Source organism: Ixodes scapularis, unplaced genomic scaffold, assembly GCF_016920785.2.
Source record: "Ixodes scapularis isolate PalLabHiFi unplaced genomic scaffold, ASM1692078v2 PGA_scaffold10__122_contigs__length_95168666, whole genome shotgun sequence".
NCBI classification, from domain to species: Eukaryota; Metazoa; Arthropoda; class Arachnida; order Ixodida; family Ixodidae; genus Ixodes; species Ixodes scapularis.
In genome coordinates, this window is record NW_024609836.1 from 91,898,866 (window position 1) to 91,918,663 (window position 19,798).

General features: G+C 48.0%; 1 protein-coding gene and 1 non-coding gene across 2 annotated transcripts in view; one reads left to right on the forward strand and one right to left on the reverse strand.

The window, feature by feature from the left end:
* LOC8043662 (inactive tyrosine-protein kinase 7) overlaps positions 1 to 19,798 on the forward strand; it is a 115,139-nt gene that overhangs the window by 28,873 nt on the left and 66,468 nt on the right. The gene's annotated exons all lie outside the window — the stretch shown is intronic.
* On the reverse strand, positions 4,398 to 4,479 carry Trnas-uga. Its single transcript has one exon. It is a non-coding gene; the product is annotated as a tRNA-Ser (tRNA).

Consider the following 19,798-nt stretch of genomic DNA (forward strand, 5'->3'; position numbering starts at 1 on the left):
AGTACGACCGAGAGAGACCAGACCGGTTTTTAAGCCTCTTGCGACTTCTTAGGACCAGCTCCGCTGCAGCGGAGCTGGTCCTAAGAGATCGCAAGAGGCTTAAAAACCGGTCATGCCTCTCTCGGTCGTACTCGGTCGCAAGAGTGTGAACGGGCCTATAGGCTTAAAAACTGGTCTGGTCTCTCTCGGTCGTACTCGGCTGCATATGTGTGAACGGCGCTTCACACGTGTTCGCGGGGTAGATATGACCACGCGGTGCGCGCGGGGGTTGAGAACAGTAAAGCCTCGGTCACAATGCACGTGTCCGTAGGTCAGTCTGTCACCGTGTCTGTAGCGAACAGTGTCTTTTGTGTACTATGTACAAACAGCGTCACTGCTGCTTTAGGGACGCCTGTGACCCAGTACTACTAAGGCTCCTCTTCTACTAGGCCTAACAAATTTCGGACATAACAAAGAAAAAAAAAAAGAAAACAATGTGCTTAACGTTTTTTGTTATTGCATTTAAAGGCGCCAACACTTGTTTACCGATAATGCAAAAAATGGAGGCGGCCGGTCGTTGATTCCGCTGTTGACAATCTTCCCATGCACAATCAAGGAAAACAAGAAAAAAATCCGAAAAGATTACGTTCCCCCCCCCCCCCCCCCCCCCCCTCAATTATTCGGGAGAAGCCAAATCTAAAGATTCAGACAACCCTTCATTGCCTTCCTCCAAAAGTTGGCTCTGTGTCTATCGCTGAAAATGTTATTCCCCGCAATTCGTACTACAAAGATCCCTTTCTCAGTTGATGCAGCGATTTCCAGCTCGAATCATTAGTTTCTTTGAACATGTCGATTCTTCTTTTTTAGAAGACCCTGAGTGTGGAACGTACTGGAACTAGAAAGTAAGGAAGAGGGGGGGGGGGGGGGGGGGGGAGAGAGAGAGAGAGAGAGAGAGAGAGAGAGAGAGGAGAGGGGACGGAAACGTCAGACGCAAAGGTGAGCTCACTGTCTCCCTCCAATCAGAGCGAACAAGAGCGTCGTCTGCTCCTCGCACAGTGTCTCGTGCTCGAACAGTGAGCAGAGGCAAAGGCAGCTTGCCTTTGCGTGCACCCCCTAATCGTTCCAATCAGAGCTCGCCCCTCTCATCTCCTCAATTCTCTCTCAATTTCTCACTGTATAGGAAGCTCGTAACATTTTCGCTGATCAAGGCCCGTTCACATACTTGCCTTTGCTTACGACTGAGTTCTTGCGAGATCTTACGACGGGAGAACACTCTGGCGCCATCTGTGAACTGACCCTGGGACTGCGTTTTATTGGAGCGAAAGTTTCGCACTATTCGCGGGTTCAAATTCACGTACAATCCACGAGAAACGCTCGTTTTAACGTTGTCAAATGTTTTTTTTTTTTTTTAGAGCCAAGTGAGTGAAAATGACGGGCGAAAAGAAAAAGGAAATATACGGAAATGACAAACGTTCCGCGGTTACCCGAAAGATGGTGTCAGTATGTTCTCTCGTCACTTTCGTCGTAAGAGATCCCAAGAAGTTTTAAGGTACTCGGCATTTAAGGCCCGTTCACACACTTGCAACCGAGTTCGACCCCGAGAGATGAGACCTGTTGAAACCTCTCAAAATTTCTTTAGGGCGAGAGAACACACTGGCACGTTGGCGCCATCTATGCGGTGACCCTGGAACTGCATTTCACAAGAGCGGAGGTTTTGCGGTATTTCCGAGGTCAAATGGGCGTAATACCTATAAGAAAGGCTCGTTTACAACGTTGACAAAAGTTTTTCGAGCCAAGGAAGAAAGGATAATACGCGAAAGAAATAGGAAATATGCGGGACCGCCAAGTTTCCACTGCTACCCAATAGATGGCGCCAGTGTGTCTCTCGTCGTAAGAGATATTAAGAGGTTCCGAGGCACTCGGTTCTAAAAGGTCGCAACCAGCCTTCAGGGACATACAAAAGTTGTTTGGGCGGACGCTGTACTCCTGACACTTTGACGGCTTCACGGGCCTCAACGCAAAACTCGAGACAGGGACTCAACTAGCCGGCGTTCGTGTCAGGCCGATGTCGGGTTGCGCTGGCCCGTTGCTTTATTTTCTTCTAAATAGACGTGACCTTTCGAAAGGGACCCGGGCGACCTCGACCGGGTATCGAGGAAAGGAGGAAGCGCGCGCCATCTTTTGGGAGAGCGGGCAATGACCGCGGGGACGCCCACGGCGTCGCACCTCGTACGACGGGAACGCCGGTCCGTTCGGCTGACTCCGAGGGCCGTTGTAGCTAGAGGCGACCGAACGTGGTGATAACACCGCCATGTCCACGAAACTTGCTGCTTGTTTAGGCGGGCTGGAGCTTCCCTGGGCGCCGCTATAGATAACACGATAGATTTGCATTTCTGTCGGCTGTGTACATATATACACCGTGTATATTGGCAGAAATGGTAGATAGGACAGGGTGTTCAGATACGCTATCACTCGTGTTTTTTGTCTTGTTAGTTTCATATCACGGATGTGGGGTCGCACCGATCTATGCCGTAGAATTGGTTGTGCGAAAATGCAAAAAAAAAAAAAGTGACGTATTTGTGCTAACTGCATAGACTGAGAGGACTCCTTTGATTTAAAGGCAGCGCTACTGCCAACTGTTCCAAAGGTCGAAGTATTTGTACACACACCAAACTTCCAGAAAAAATTTGTCTTTCCGAATGTGTGTGTATTTACACACACACACACACACACACACACACACACGCACACACACACACACACACACACACACACACACACACACACACACACATATATATATATATATATAAAACTGAGAAGAAAAAAACCCTTAGTGAAAAACAGCAACAACGGACGATTTAATCTTCGACGTTTCGGCCGGAGTCCGGCTTCCTGACGAAGGCCGGACTCCGGCCGAAACGTCGAAGATTAAATCGTCCGTTGTTGCTGTTTTTCACTAAGGGTTTTTTTCTTCTCAGTTTTATACCCACGCCTTCGGCCTCCCGCCACCATGCCCGTTATATATATATATATATATATATATATATATATATATATATATATATATATATATATATATATATATATTACATCCTCTTTCTGCTACACCTTTTTCGGGCGCTGATTGCTGTCTGCGGGACAATTCGGTGCCCCGAACGGGGCTTCGTATTGACCGAAATGGGCCAAGACCTCGTGAGTAATAAGGCCGAACAACTGGCTCTTTCCACGTCACCACTCGAAGGCCAGCGAAGGGCACACGCAGGTTGGACCCAAGCACTGCGTTACCTGTCAGCTGAGGCTTGTCTCCGAACGGTCAGAACTCAGAACACGAGTGCAATCCGAACGCTGACGTCGCGCTCGTATCGAATATATGTTCGCAGCACCATCCTCTTGTAGATGACGTACAAGTCCCGGCCTTGTTCCCCAGGAGGCGTTGACCGGGCTCAACCGCGGTCGGGGAACACAAACCGCGGTCGAAACTCTGTGCCAATTAAGTGGAGAGCGCAAGGGGGCGTTGCACCGCCCCGGCGGCACCCTTTTAAGTGATTCTACCGTCGGCCGCGGAGGGGCGCTGGGGCTGTCCGCGCCTAACAGCATTACCGTCTGCTATTCGTCTGCAAATTGGCAGACGCTTCTGGGGGCGGGTCGAGTGGCTCGCCGCCATGTTGAAGATGCTCGGTACCGAGTTTGTGCGGCGTCCTCCTTTGACGACGGCTTTGTACACTACACACTATACGCTATGCTATGCATTATACACTGCCATCTACGCTATGCTATACACTATACACCGCCGTCTACACCATACTATGCACTATACACTGCTCTTTACACTATGCTATACACTGCACAATCGATCGATCAATCAATCAATTCATGTTTATTGTTCCCCCAAACACCTGCCAGTCCCCAGGAGAAATGCACGTACATAAAACGAAAAAAAATTTTTCATGACAGAGGGTACGAACACAAACTGACGTACCTTAACCCTAACCTAATTTAGCTTAGCTTAACGAAACGTGACTATACTGCCGCCTAATATAAACGTCCGTGGCATTAATATAGCATGATAAAAATGATTCTATTCACTGGCAGTGGGCGTGACAAAACACTGCCATCAAATTGTGGCTCTGCTGCTGCGTTATGTGATAAGCATAAGGAGTTTTCGTAGACCGCGTTTCCGCTTCCGCTAAGCCCTCCGCAACGAAGAAGTTGCTACTACTGCGCCTGCGCGCCGATTGCCTTGACTGTGGAGGTGCAGGTATCGTAGCGGGTAGCGGGACGGCGAAAACGATCTACGAAAACTCCCTAATGTCGTAAAACTGGCTTGTCTCTCTCTATTTATTTTTATTTAAAGTAGTTAGTAAGGGTGACGTAGCTTGGGAAATCAAAACTGTAAAAGAGGGAAAAGATGTTTGCGCACTCGACAGGATTCGAACCTGTGCGGGGAGATCCCAATGGATTTCAAGTCGATCGCCTTAACCACTCGGCCACGACTGCGGCGATGGAAGAGACGCCATTTGCACGAGCAATCGGCTGGATTAAACTCCTCGATTTTGTCGTCTATGCGTTTCGATGCAAGAGTGCCTGAATACTGGTGATTTTTCTTTCTCCGAACAATGATACTCCTATTCCACGAGTGGCAACGACTATAAATTGCACGTGAGTGTAATTGAATTCCAGGTAGCACGTAAGCCGCAGTACATGTCCCACGGTCGGCTTCCCCATCGAGCATGTTTGGCAGACGTTAGTGGAGTTCAGAGCCGCCGCCACGCCCCTAGCGTGACTCAATCCCGCATTATCTCGCGTTTTCTCGTACACCCTCCTATGACAGCAATGAAAAAAAAAAAAAAAAACGCAACAGCGACAAGAGTTGAAAGACTAAAATGTAACGCATAAAAGGACAATCCAGAAAGAAAGAATACAAAGATGTCTCTTTTTATCACTGGACTTTGGCCGCAAGGCAACACTGGGCGCGAGTTTTGTGCCCCGTGCCCGTCGAACTGTTTTTTATTCTTATTTCTTTTTTTGTTGTTTTTTTCGTGTGAAGCGGCGAGGCGAAAGCTGTAGCGTGACCGACTTGGGGGCAGCTGGGGGAACGAACGAAGAACAAGATGTCGGGAGCGAGAGAAGAGAAGAGAAAATAGACGTGCAGATGAAAGAGGCGCGAACCTTAGAAATAAACAAACAATCGGAGGTGCCACGTGAGCTAGCTGCAGTGGCGGGGGCGGCCGCCGTGAGTTATGTTGTGCAGCCGCGCACGGGTTCTCACGCCACCGATAAATCCCTCTGGCTGGAACCATATTTCCCTCGCTTTCTTTCTCTCTCTTCCTACCGCCTTCTTCCCCTAGTTTCCGTGCTTTTATTTATTTTTATAGTTGATGCTGATTTTATCTTGATGTTTTTTTCACGTTCGTTTGGATTCGTCAGCTCTTTGGTGAACGCAAAGAAATTTTCTCAAGAAATGCGACTTGGGCTCTTTTGTTTCCCCACGGCACGCATCTTTTATTGTGTGTAGCGAGTGCGCGTGTTAATGCATTTGTGTTCGCTCATGCATGCTTGTGTCTGTGCGCCTGCGTATGTCTGTATAATAATGTGTGAACTCTGTGTGTGCGCGGGCTGTTTATAAGGTACCTTGGCACAGGTATACCTGCAAATTAATGAGTTCTGCTTCAGGTACAGAACTTCTTGGTACCTGTAACCATATTTTAGGTAGAATTCCTAGTAATTTGGAACTATGACAAGTTATTTTTTTTTTCTAGGTGCTTTCGGGAAATCTCTAGTGAAGCGAGGATGGGTACGCGTGGGATATCTGATTAATTGGTGATATGCTCTAATTCTATTCTACCTCTCTATCTCCTTCTTTTCATTTTCCTACTTTTGTGTACAGTACGAATCTTGCAGTGCTTCCCTTTTCCCTTCACGGCGTTTCCTAACGTTAAACATATCAGGCAATCTCAAGATGTAACATAAAAAATAAAAGATTCGTTGGGATGACATGGTTGGAACGATATGCTGGACATTGCCGTAGAGGGATAGGGTTTACAGCACTCGTATTTCGTACTGCAGACTGCATTTTTGTACGCTGCCAGTCAAGTCCAATATCGCATTGGCAGATTTTCCTCTGCATTTGTCCTCGTGCAAGCAATAAAAGTGATATTATTATTTTTATAATATTGTTCTTAAAGGCTCAAGATTTTGAGACTATCGTAAAATCCCGAGCATATCGGGTGAAAATATGCAGTGGGCTAACTTTGGGTGTACAATTAAGAAAAGTTGAAAAAATTGCAATTTTTAGGTCGAGTCTCTTCCAAGCCTGTTATGGTGGCGAGGGGCAACGAAGCAAAGATGATTGTACTTCCCAGTCAGTAACGTCAGCCATAGCTAATTAGCCGCATTTACGCCGAGGCCCTCATTGATCGCAACACCACTGTTATTAGGAGTGGGCTATCTTTCGGTGTTCAAACAAATATAGCAAATCAAGCCAAAAATAGGGGTGGGCTATCTTTCGGGAGTGGGGCATCTATCGGGATTTTACGGTATATGAAATGTAGGTTTGTTATACATCCCTCAAAATAAGAAATGTAGATCTGTGTTCCCTTTACTTCTTCGCACTGAAAATGTCGGGACACCAGCTGCACAGTTTTTATTGTCGTAATCTCGTACCTTTCTTTAGAAACTATGTTTATATCTAAGGATATATTTTGAAATATGCGTCTCGATACGCGTTCATTTTAGTACTAGTTAACTGCGACTGTACCGTCCAATAGACTCCCTTTTCAAAACTCCATCGAGCAATATTGGCGGTCGCCATTTTTTGCGGAACGAAGCTTGTGATTGGTCCCGAGCCCTCGCCGAACACTGACGTCACCCTCGTGGCCAATACACGCTTAGCGTAGAGTGAATATAATAATCTAGAGGGGAGGGTTCTGCGCATAGGGGCCGCTTGGTAACGGCAGGTCATAGACGCAGCAGGCTGCCTTGAGTTCTACCCACTGTCCTTCAATCAGAGCCAATTGGAGCTCGACGTACTGACACCACCACAACCCCTGCGCGAGAAGACGACCTGCTCTCCGCGTAGCTTGCTTTGCAAGAAAACATCGGAATTGCCCATTGTATGAAACTAAATAGAGTTGACAAGCGCTCGAGCAACTTCCGCTTTATCTGAAGCTTGATCTGAAATCGCAGGAAACCGATTTTCTGTCCTCCAGACACGTTAAAACAATTCGTGGCGTGGCAAAACGAAATCACCCGAGCTTCCTAATACCGCGTCTAAAACTAAGAAAGCCGCATTTCTTTTTTTTTTTTTTTTTTTTTTTTAATTGCGACGATCGACAGTTGCGTTTGCTCTGTACCAAGCATCAAGATGGCGGCGCCCACATCGGGAAACAGAGTGTCGATATACTCTAAGCGTAACTCATTTAGTGGCTCGAGGTGCATCTATGCGTGCATATATTTAGATTCAATGCACGATGGGGAAAAGTGGTAACGTTACGCAAGGAGGCGATCTTTTTTGACTAGGTTTCTAATTGATGATGAATACGAGTACAGATGGCGCGCACATTTGAAAAAGAGTTTGTGGTGTTCTGTCGCTGCACGCGTTCAATCCTTCATCGGTAAGCGTTTGGAACTCGAGAGGAAAAGGTCCGAGAGCCCCGACACGTAGCGCACGTCATCATGACCGCAAATCTCTCCAAGTCCCGCTCTCTCTTCTCTACTTGTACATATATGCATATTTGAGTGGTTCTTTCCAGCATCTCGCCGAACAGTTGAGTCCCACTTTGGCGGCGGCACCGAGTCGGCGAGGGTCTGGCGGGAGGCAGGGACGGGCGGCTAACTCGATTTGTTTTCCGCTCGCTGAGAGCACTTTGCCAAAAGCGAATCCTCCTCGAGCAGCGCGCGCGTGTCTCGACTACCGCTTGCCGGGACCAGGACGTCCATAACGAACGGATTTGGGGGAACTTCGGTAGTCGGACCAGATTCCTTTTATTCAATCGCAATGTTCCTACTTCCTTCACTTTTTTTTTTTTTTTTTTTTTTTTTTTTTGCGAGTCATTTTTGCGTTTTTATTGCCCGTCACCACTTTTTTTTTTTTCCGGTTAAAGTTGCTACCATGGCCAACTCATTGTTTCTAAACGAGCTCGCTTACCAAAAGGGGATTAATCTACTGCGCATGCGCAAAAAACATTGTTTCATAGGCTGGGTCATAGACGTCATGAATGTTAATTAGTGCGCACATTTTCGCCTTGCTGCCTCGCAAAGTGCAAACATATACCATCGTAAACGTTTTTTTTAATGACTGGAAATATTTTGGTTAAGCCCGACGCCTCTAACAAGAACGATAGTAATACTAGTAATAATAATAATAATAAAGTTAAAAAAATACCTATGTCAAATTCTGATGTGTCAAACATTCCAGCTTCTATCTACCTTCTTGAGTTCAATCATAAACTGAAAATAACCGCTTTCCGGCATTAAGAACTAATAAATAAATAAATTAAAGCGTTATTTATGAGACGGCATCAAAGATATGACGTCACCGAGGCCAAACTAGGGGACAAAATACATCTCGCTCTAAACGCCACCAGTCAGAGCCGTTTATACGAACGCCGCGTTTGTTTTCGCTCCACGTTTCCTGCCACCCGGTATCGTATACCAACCTCTCCCGAAGCTGTACGCACGATACGGTCCCGCCGGGGCAAAGAAATTGCCCCGGGGTTGCCCCGCGTCAGAGCGCGGCTAATGTGACTCAATGCGGCGCCTTGTTTGACCGGATCGTGGAAGCAGACGGCGGAAGTCAGGGGAGGGGGGTGACAGCATTAGTCTAATGCTCCCCGACCAATGGTGTAAGGCAACGAGCGTCCCAGCTTGCCTTTTCTGAGAGGGCCCGCGCTAACGACGGACCGTTCTAATGATTGTCTCGTTTACCAACTTCGTGCTTCTTTTTTTTTTGTGTGTGCTTTTTTGATTTCATCGTGCATTGCGATCGGTGTTTGTTTTCCGCATCGTTTGGGCTGTCTTTGTGTTGTTTGAGTGTTTGGTCGTGGGGCGCCGCGTTCGGAAGAGTCTGTCGCTCCCGCCGTACTAAGCACACAGCGGGCACGAATTGTATACGAATGCGTGCATAGCCTTGTTGCCGCGTTGCTCGATTGTTATGGCTGAGCCGTATTTTGTGGACTGCTGCGCTTGTGGTACGAGCTAGTGTTCCGACTGATGAGCTTGCAACTAACAACTGTAAAAAAAAAAAAAAAAAAACATGTAAGGTTTTTTTTTTTTTTTTCTTTTTGTGTGTGTGTGTTTTCGCAGAACGCGGTGAGAGTAATTTACGGAGAAGAATGGAAAGATCTCAACGAATGGCGAAGCTCAGGATACGATTGTACCAGTTGTTTCCGCATTCTACAGGGAAGTGAACTCGCAGGCCTCTTTCTTTTTTTAGAGTTAATGATAGAATAGAGGGATAGGGCACTTGTAGTGATCGTCAACTTCTGCGAAATCCACGGCCCCTAGCGGCTAGAACAGAAAGGTGTAGTGACAGCTTCGTGCACCAACTTTCTCGAGCGTATCAGAAATGCGCAGCGCCAAGTGGTCTATAGACGAAGCCTTGAACTATAGGCTTTCAAAAAACGTGCGATGAAAATCGCAAAAAAATCCTTACATCAAATATTACCCTCTGATACGCTCGCGAGAACAGCCAAGTGTGAGAAGGATGATCGGTATGGCCATTAGAGTGGGGAGAGTGACTATGCCTTCATAGTTTTCTGCAACGATTACAAGTAAACCAATGCATTGTTCCGAGTGCGTGGCCACGTGACCGCGAATACCGCATGGGGCAGCCAAACCAGCACCTTCTGGATAGCAAGGCCTTATATAGTGTTGAAGTGTCGACGCCATCTAAAGGATTTGTCTGAAACTTTGGTCAACACACAAACAAACATTGCTGAAATGGTAACCCCAATATTGGGCCAAAACATTTTTTCTTTTTTTGTTCGCTAAGTTATTGAATTTACAATTTTGATCCTCACCGTGTTTTTCAAAGTGAAAGTCAGATGTTTGCCAGGACTGCCTCTGGGCGCCTCCATCTTGCTGCTAATGTAGATATAGATCGTCTGATAGCCGAGCATTGCTGAGGCTTACCCACGGCCTCAGCAATGCTCGACTATCAGACGATCTATACTCACACCAGAAGCAAGATGGCGGCGCCCAGAGGCAGTCCTGGCAAACATCTATATCCGAAAGCATAGTTAGTTGGGGCAGCTAAGAAAATCGCCCGAGTATAGACCCTTAAAGAGCCCATGAAATGCATTTTGGGCTTGGAGGAATGATTTTAAATTGGGATTTGTTTTACTAATCACAAATCGTCTAGTGGGCCGCAAGAAGGAGGGTGGAATATCAGAAGCCTACTTTTCGGTATACGAAAATTTGAAAATATATCGGACTGTTTCCTACCTCCTTTCCTCGAAAATCTCTCCGTCTTTTCTCTGTGACACATCCGAGGTGCCCAAAGCGGGTCAACCGGCTCCAGCGCACGCATTGGGCACGAACACTGCGTCACACGAACGTATACGCGCTCTTCAACAACCGAACCGTCGACGAATCTTTGGATTCGCGTTCGAGTGCTCTGACGGCACTTATCATCCCTTTCGAATGACAAGTCCCACGGTGTGCTTAGAAAGTACGGTGGAAGCTTGAACTCATCGCATCCGGCAGCCAAGCACGTCACAAAACCACGTGATTTCCCCTTTCGTTTTTGAATTGAGAAGTATAAACCTAAGGAGAAACAAGTTGAAAAACATAATTTCATGGTCCCCTTATGAAGGTGAACGAAACGGAGGGTGTGGTGGTTCGAACCGAATACCGCAGCGTCATCCCTAGCTTCAACACTCAAGAAACAGAGCCGGCATGTCGCGGGCCTTTCTAGCACTGTGAAGGCTATGAATGACGCAGCACTATTCGAATCGAACCATTCTTCGCAATCCCCTATCATAATAATTAGACGTTAGCCAAACGCGAGGTCAGCTATTTTTGTTGGGGGAGTGTTTTCGCGCGTAATTCGATCGCGGCTTACACGATGACGTAACGCACGCCTTTCAAAACGGCCCCCGAGCCCCGGCTCGTTTAATACGCTCAGAGTCACCGACATCTAAACCTCAGCCCACCGCCGAGCGGAGGTGACCGCGTTACCGGAGGCGGTGACGACGACCCCCCCGAATTACGTTAGGCTCGCACCGGAAAGGAGCATTCCCCACACTCCCCCGGCATACGCTCCCCGCGGGGGTGTCGTGCGGGTGTTGGGGGAATTCCGACTCCCTTACTCCCTATATACTCCTTTCGCTCCCAAGCTGACAGTGCGGTGGAAGCTACACGCTCCTTGAACCAGTCATGTGTGTACGTCTTTGGCCACGTGATCACGTTCGAGTCCATACCCACGCGCAGGGAGCCGAGTCACGTGATCGAATGGAGGCGGTTGATTGGTCCGGCGAGTGCGCGGCTGCCACCTCGCTGTCAGGTTACGGGAGAACGGAGGATAACTTTTTTTTTTCTTTCGTTACTTTTGATTGTAGTGTTTGAGTAAGGTTGGGTGCGGGTAAAAGGTCTGCAGGGTTCACGAGCCACATCCGAGTCACCACGTGCCACATCCTAACCAATCGAATGCTGCGTGAGGGTCACGTGACCGAGGGAGAGGGAGCGTAGCAACGCAAGGAACGCGCCGTCACGTGACACGTTTACATCGCTGGATTGGCTCGGATAGGGCTCGTAGCGTTGTCTGCGGTCCATCCTAAGATGAAGTGGAGCGCGGGAGTTGGGGGGAAGTGCTTGTTTTTATAGCTGAGAATGGGGATGGTGGATGAGAGGGGAGGGTGGGGTAGGGACGATGTCTGCAAACTTTGCGCGCGGTCCGGTGAGCCGCAGTACGCTCAACCTGCTGTTTTCTTTCTTTTTTCTTCTTTTGCGTGCGTGCGTGTGCGTGTGTTTGTGTGTGTGTGTGTGTCTGCGTGTGTGTGCTGAATCATGTCCTAGATGAAGTTGGGGGAGGAGGGACTTTATGGTCCGCTTCCGCCGGTGTAGGCCGTAGCTGAAGCCGCCGCGGTCTCGTACGCTTTTCGGGGTTCGAGCACTACCACCGAGAAAACAAGGCCTGCGCGTGACGTTATTGTAAGTGGCTCCCCATCCCGCCCTGAGCGACGAACACGCCGAATCTCGACCAAAGACGCCGGCGGACGCGTACGTGAATCCACGAATTTGACGGACGCACTGGGATTTAGGGATAGTGAGGGGAAAATATACACGGGGAGGTGGAGATAACCAAGAAGAGATTATCTGATTGATGGCTTAGGTCGATTCCCTACTCCCCTCCGGGCGACCCGTAGGTCGGAAGGCACTCGATTGCATAGAGACGCCTCCGTCGTACGGTTCGTAGTTTTTAAGAATAAATCTCTAAATGTATATTAAAGAAAAAAAAAAAAAAAAAACACTGGCTAGGTGGCGCAAGTCGCCGCCTGATTCAAAGGGTTCAGCCTCATACATCCATCCGTCCATCCAGTGATGACGTTTGGGGAGGAAAGGTGCAGGCCTTGTCTTCAGGTGGTACTGGTTCAAGCCGTGGGCTCCGCATGCTCCCCTTCGGAGTGCGCCGGATGTGCGTTGTGCCTCGGGGCCTCCTCGCCGGTACGTGTCTGGGAGTCTGGACCCGGGGCGCTGCGCTCTGCCGTGAAGCGTGACGGAGGGGCTGGGCATTGCGGGGAAGCGGCGTGTTCGGGGGTGCGCTCTCGCGAGCGAGGTTTTGGGGTTCGGTTCGTGTGGGACGTATATTCCTCTGTGCTCCCCTCGTGAGGGGTTCTGTTCCCTTGTTTATGCTATGACTTCGTCGATCAGTAGTACTGCTTTGTGTGTGCCTGTTTTCTCTTTGTGTATGTATGTATTTCTTGGGTTATGCATCTACGTGGTCACTGCATTATAGTGTTTTTTTTTTTTTTTTGTTCTTGTGGCGGGTCTCAGAAGCTGGTTTTCTTTCTTTCTTTCTTCCCCTTTTTTGCACCGTTCTACAGCCTCACAATTGCCTCTGCGGATGCCGTTTCGCCACCGCAGTGGTGAAACGGCATCCGCGCTTCTTCGCCACTAAAACTACGTCATTCATTGGAGCCTGATATCGATCGCCCTTCTCATTAGCTGACCCAATTGAAGGAAGCGCAATGATTGGCGTTCCGAGTACATATCGGCGCGTAGTACCTACTTAAAGAAAATATGTTGTTGCTTCTCTCTTTTTTTTATATAGCGATAGTTTTAAGGGACGACACTTTGCAGAGGTTTCGATCTTTTTTTTAGGACGTATTATTATTATTTTTTTTTTATATAGTCCTATAATTTCCCGAGTGAATACGTCAATAGATGCGAGGCCATTAACCGGAATGCTGTTGTGGCGTCGCGGACGCAACGTTGCCCGACGAAATCGAAACGTTCGCCGACGAGCGTGACGCATTCAGCGTCCCGGCATCGCCGATGCTAATCACGTGGGGGAGAGCTGCGATTGTTCCTCTCCCTTTCCCCGCAGTTATGTACAAAGGGTTCAGGTGCGGGCCTGGGGGTGGCATCGAAATGGCGGGGGAGGGGGGCGTGGCCCCGGCAGCCCTCGCTGACAATGGGCCCCTTTGGTCGTCCATCAAGTGTCCCACGACGCTCGGCAGGACAGTAAAGTCCCGCTCGCGCATCTGACTCACGGTGTCACCCCGGAGAGCATCGATTTCAGAGACGGTGCAACTCTAGCCACGGAGAGCGTTTGCATTTGAATGCGCCTCCGTTTCCGGAAGTAAGTAAGAGAAGAGCGTTCCTCGTCAGTTAAGCAAACACTGAATTTTTTTCAGTGTTTGACGTCAGTTAATCAAACACTGAAGTTTTTTACCCTCCTGCAAAGTAACGAAGTACCATTACGTTTTACCTCCAGAAATCTAACGAACGCTACTTTTGTGTCACTTTGAATCCGTTTTTGACAATAATAAGCTGCGGTAGTGAACGTCGGCAGCAATTAAACATCTGCGGAGCGATTTTATAATGCTCTTATTCCCTTCATTATCAAAATCTTGAAATACAACGAGGTCCCGGTGGCGTATTGGACCTTTAAAAGGACCTTCAGCCTCTAATTTTGATCAAAAGTAAGGAGTAATCAATAACGCAATTTGATGGCCAATACATTAAAATCGTAACGAAATTATTTTACCCGTTATTTATACGTTAGTAAAAAGCCTAGCGCGTTACTTTTAGCGCTACCAACATGCGAGGGTTGCCGCGTGGCGAGAAGGATGGGGGGGGGGGGGGGGGGGGGGGGGGGACCGACTGATGAGCCGAACTTGAAGACGCTTGCGGATGATCTACGCTTTAGTGTCCTTCTCGCTCATTGCATTGCAAACGCTGCCTAATATAAACCACGTGACCCCGCCCATCGAGCAACTCTCAAATCAAGGCACACTGGGTCAACCCCGGTACAGACTCCGGTTGAAATAATAATATCGTTCTTTTTCGCGTCTATTTTTTTTTTTTTTTCTTTGTTTGTTGTTAAATGCGGCTTTCCCGGAATCGCTTCTCGGCGTTCGTGACGTGTACCTCGGGGACTGCAGCCGATGACCAGCGAGGGGTCGCGATTACTTACAGCCGTACTCCCCCGCTGGGTTTTCCGCCTAGCGTTTGGATATTATCCGTGGTTTTCGCTTATTCTCGGGATCCACGGTTTCGGATCAACGCCTGCCCTTCCCGATAAAGAAAATAACAATAAAAAAAAAAGTTTGGGGCATCATGTCTCGTGTGTTGGTTTTAGTCCCCCCCCCCCCCCCCCCCCTTATTGATTGAATATGAAGAAATGGCACACCGTTCTCGGAAAATATTTTATGTGTACTGCGCCGCGATAGAGAACATAATAATCACTAAACTAATCACGAAGCAAAAAAAAAAAAAAAAAGCAACGCTTTGTGTTTCTTAAGTTATCAGTTACCCGAACAATTAAATATTCTTCAAATATGGCAGCCTGCCCATTGCGCTCTCGGACAATGAGGTGCTCCTAAGCGGAGAACAAGTCGTCTGCTTCCGGCGCAGATCGAGTTGCAGTGACGTCAGAAAGATGCCTAGCTCTGATTGGTTGATTAAAAGGATAGTGGGTAGACCTCAAAGCAAGCTGCCTCGAGGTCCACCCACTATCCTTCCAATCAGAGCCAATCAGAGCCCAGCGTCTTTATGACGTCACTGCAACCCCTGCGAAAGAAGCAGACGGACTTGCGCTTCGCATTAGAGAGTTTTAGTAGATCGTTCCGATACCTCCGATAGCCCCGATAACGATACTATGCATGCGCAAGGGAGGCGGTGGCGGATAATAGAGAGTTTTGGTAGATCGTTCCGATACCTCCGATAGCCCCGATAACGATGCTATGCGTGCACACGGGAGGCGGTGGCGGAGTATCGGGCATCGTTATGGGAGTCATGGGAACGATCTACTAAAACTCTCTATTAGAGAGTTTTAGTAAATCGTTCCCATGACTCCGATAACGATACCCGATACTCCGCCGCCGCCTCCCTTGTGCAAGCATAGTATCGTTATCGGGGCTATCGGGGGTATCGGAACGATCTACTAAAACTCTCTATTATCGAGATATCGTTATCGGAGTCATGGGAACGATCTACTAAAACTCTCTAATGTCGTGCCGACGATTCCAATGAATATTCGAGCTCTCTCCGCCCACGTGCCGCGTTGAAGGGTCTCAGCGTCTTCTGCCGGCCGTGTGTCCCTTGAACACCAAGAGTTATCTCTCGTTAGTTAAGAGTGTCTGGATGTGTGGAAAAGTCCGACCAGGCCGGCGTTCCGCTCGGAATCGCTTCGTATCGCATATAAAAAGGGAAACACTTACTCTTTTCTTCTTCTTCTTCTTCTTTTTTTCCTTTGTGCGCGTGCCTTAAGTTAAACAATGCCCCGCGCGCCGCATTGACCAAGACCGCCAAGACGCGTCTTTTATTATATCGAGAATGGGCGAGAAATTTACGAACAATGCGCCCATTTTATATCGTCTTTGTTCGTTCGAATGCCTCGTCGTGCAGACGGCTCCAACGAGCAATCGATGTGTAGTCGCGGTATTTCTTTGCGTGAGGGGAAAAAAAGGAGATAAAAGCAGGGGGAAGAAAGAATGGAGTTTTTAAACCTCGATAGAGCAAAAATATGCCGCGCGGTTTCCAAGGCGTAGTTAGAAAGAGAATGACAGAGCGTCTTTTCCGAAACTCGTCTTCAAAAATCTCAAGTCGTTTTTTTTTTTTTTTTTTTTTTTTTTTTTAACGTTAAGTGTTTTTGTATGGTCGTTTTATCGTCCTCTAGTACTAACTCTATACCGAGAGAGAACTGAGGGAGTCTTTTTGGAGCAACAAAAGATGGGGGTGAAAGAACGCCAAATGACCGTTTCGGTTCGCCTTCGGTGCCGTATTTACCGTTTTTGTTTGTTTCGTCTCTCTGATCTATAGCAGTTTGTTTATTTGGAAAGGCCTTCGCTGATTACACTCTATAAGGAATGCACACTTCTCCCCGAAACCCTCTGAACACCAATCGTCGGTCTCGATTGAATCAGTTCAACCAATCAGAAGGGTTGGTCTGTTCAACCAATCAGAAAGGGTGGCGCATCATCGACGCCCACACTTATCTGTATGTCCTCCGATGGGCAACAGCAACTGATTGAAGACTATGTATTCGCTGGAGAGTTTGTAAGAAACCCGGGGCGTGGTTTAACGGTCTCTGCTTCGTGAGTGGTTCTTTCGACGGTCTTATCTGCTAATGCCGCTGTCTGATTGGCTGCGGAGGGATGATGAGATGCACAGGACTTTCCACGCTCTGCGTTCTTTAAGCTATCAATGACACCATACAATAGTGAATGATCCGACTGTAGCGCGGAGCGGTATGCCTGCAGGGTCTTCTGAGGGCAAAGTCGGCCTCACACTAGTACTAATGCATCATACAGAAGTCTGCACTCACTGTCTGAGGAGCGTGTTTCTTCATTGTACGGCGGTCCCTGTCACAGGGGTCATACAAAAACTGTCTTTGAGACTAGTTCGAAGCATGCATATGTACGAATCAAAACATTATGGCTTATTAAAACACGAGTGAGGCTCGTCCACGAACCGTTTCGTCGTCATATCCGCAAACGGTGTCTTCTGTAAGGTGTATGAGTAGTGCATCTGCGTCTTTAGCCTTCGTCTGTGCCCGACGATTCTCGCTAGGGCTAAACAAACTGAAGAAGATGAGCCTGGCTGAGGTCGGGGTACGTTGAATGAACGCTGACAATAATCATAAAGGTGGGGGGCTTTTCTTTCTCGAAGGTTGTCTGTATATAAGAACACTGACTCGCCTTCCCAGATCAGGTCAGGTGGGCGAAACGAGGAACGCGTGGGCGACCTCGGAGGTATCGACCTTGGCGGTGCGAGTTCAAGGTCGGTGGCGTCCGTCCCGGTACCTCGTCGTCGCGTGCCCTCGATGGTCGAGGGTGACGGCATGATCCGCTTCTTCTCGGAAGCAGATCGACCAAGGCGGTAATCTGATTGACTGTGGATTCGATGGGTCACTGTCATTTCGGCCGATAGTCGCATTACGGCCGAAAGTACATTACGGCCGAGAGAAGCAGAAGGGCCGGGAGTGGCTTTGAGTTTAATGCAGTTCTCGGTGCACCCTCGGCCGTAATCCGACTATTGGCCTTAGCGAGATGCTCCCGGATTCGGAAATAGATGCCCGGACACACAACACGCCTTGCGTTTCTTGGCTGTTAGTGTAAGTGCATTAAGATGAACACTAACCTTGAATTGCGGTTGTTGATTCTTGACGTGGTAGGTTTTAATATAAATCCCGAGTATCGTGAATGTGCGTCGTCGAGCGGCCGAGCATCTCTGCATTCACTACACGGGCAATGCACATTTTCGTGCGTTTCTTGAAAACAACATAACAGATCGTCGAAGATACAGCTTAATGATCCGCAAGAAAGCATATGCGTTACGGGCTTCGATTTTTCTTGGTGCACATTTCCTTCGCAACTTGACAAAATTTGTCGCAAGGTTACCGGTATCAGGCGCGTATCCAGGGGGGGGGGGGGGGTGTTGAGGTGTCAGAACAGCCTCCGAAATTTTACTTTATTATTTATATGTATATATATTTTAATTGTGTGTGTGTGATTGCACCAGCACCTTAAACACCCCGCGAAAATATTTTCTGGGTATACGCTACTGACCGGTAATGTGCCGTTGGTGCAATTGAAGTTTCACTCAAATGAATTACCGCTACCCACTTTCCTTCGCTAGTATACAAACGGGACGCGGTAACTTAGGTTTGGTCAATTTTCTTTATTTCATTCGCTCCTATTTTTCTCTGTACCATTCCGTTGCTGCGTGAAAGCAAAATAGTTCGTTTGTGTATATACCGTTCATCCGAGAGCACCTTATAGTGCACGGCCAAAAGTTTTGGGATAAATATAAAATTCTGCTCGGTTACTGCATGGTAACCCTTCGCGCGTGAAACTATTGAGTGATCAGTATGTCGGAAGCTTTCTTTACAACTCTACTGACTGACGGCTTCAGACGCCATTGTGAGTGCCGAACATTTTTTTTTTTTCTTATTGCTCCGGAGCCGTCAAGATTGCGCCATTAGCATGTAAGGAGTTCGAAGGAAGAAGTTCGAAGCAAATTTGAGCATAAGAAATCACGTGTTTCTTACGATGTCCGTAACCATAGCGCATGAAATAAGAGAGGTACACGAGTGATTACGTCATATTGAAAAGTAGCTCTTGTTTCCTGCGAGGAGCTGCGCCCATTTAAATATCGATCTTCTCTCTCTCGTCCGTCGTCTAATAACGGTAATTGTCCGCAATTTTCTTGCCCATTTAGCTGTCGAACTCTCCCCTTGTCTTACGTCTGCTACCAGTGATCGTCGTCTGCTACTTTCGTTTTGCAAGGCAGGGCAGGAGCAGGGGGATAAGGAGGTGTTGCCAGACTGCCGGTTTATGTTCCGCTAAGTATGGTGCTACGTCCGCGAAAACGCTCCTTTGCGCTCCGCTTTTTGACAGACTGGTGGGAATGACGGATGGTCTCTTCTTTAGCGACCTTCGCGAAGCTTCACGGGATGCGGGCTACCTTCTGTGAAGGTGCCTAGATTTCAGAAAGGAAGCAACTGACACCATGGAATGTTCTCGCAGTTTCATGGTTGGCGCCTCCTACGCAGGCTGGTCGCTCATGCGCATGCATCATGCGCATACGCGCATGAGCTGCTCATAAATCATACATACGCGCGAGAGGCGGAGATGCTTGCGGACGGTCCGACGCTTTCGTCTCCTCCTTTTCTCAGCTTGCAGTGTTGCAAATGCGGCCCATGAACCATGTGACCTTGATCGAGCAGTTGGAAACACTCTGAAATCTAGGCACTCTAGCTTTTCTCTTTTTTTTAAGGAAAAGACACGCAAAAAAGCCAAACTTTCTAATGAGCTTTAAGAAGCAGTCATGCTACTCATACATCATACAAAAAACATGGGGTTCGCCGCAGTCATGCTGACCGAAGTAACGCTCCTCAAGCTTTGTTTCATGCTTAGGCATGCTTCGTACATGCCTGCGGACTGTTTTTGCATAACCAAAGTGACCGCCATACAAGGAAAAAAGACGCCTCAGGTGGTTCCTGCTGGCTTTCTTCTTTGTATGCGACCGGGACTTTGAGGGCCGGAGAACCCGAGAATTCTAGAGCAAAATAATACCTATTTTGCATGCCCACTTGTGCCCCTATCAACCCCTTTTCCTCCTTAAAAAATAGCGACATTGACTTTCTTTT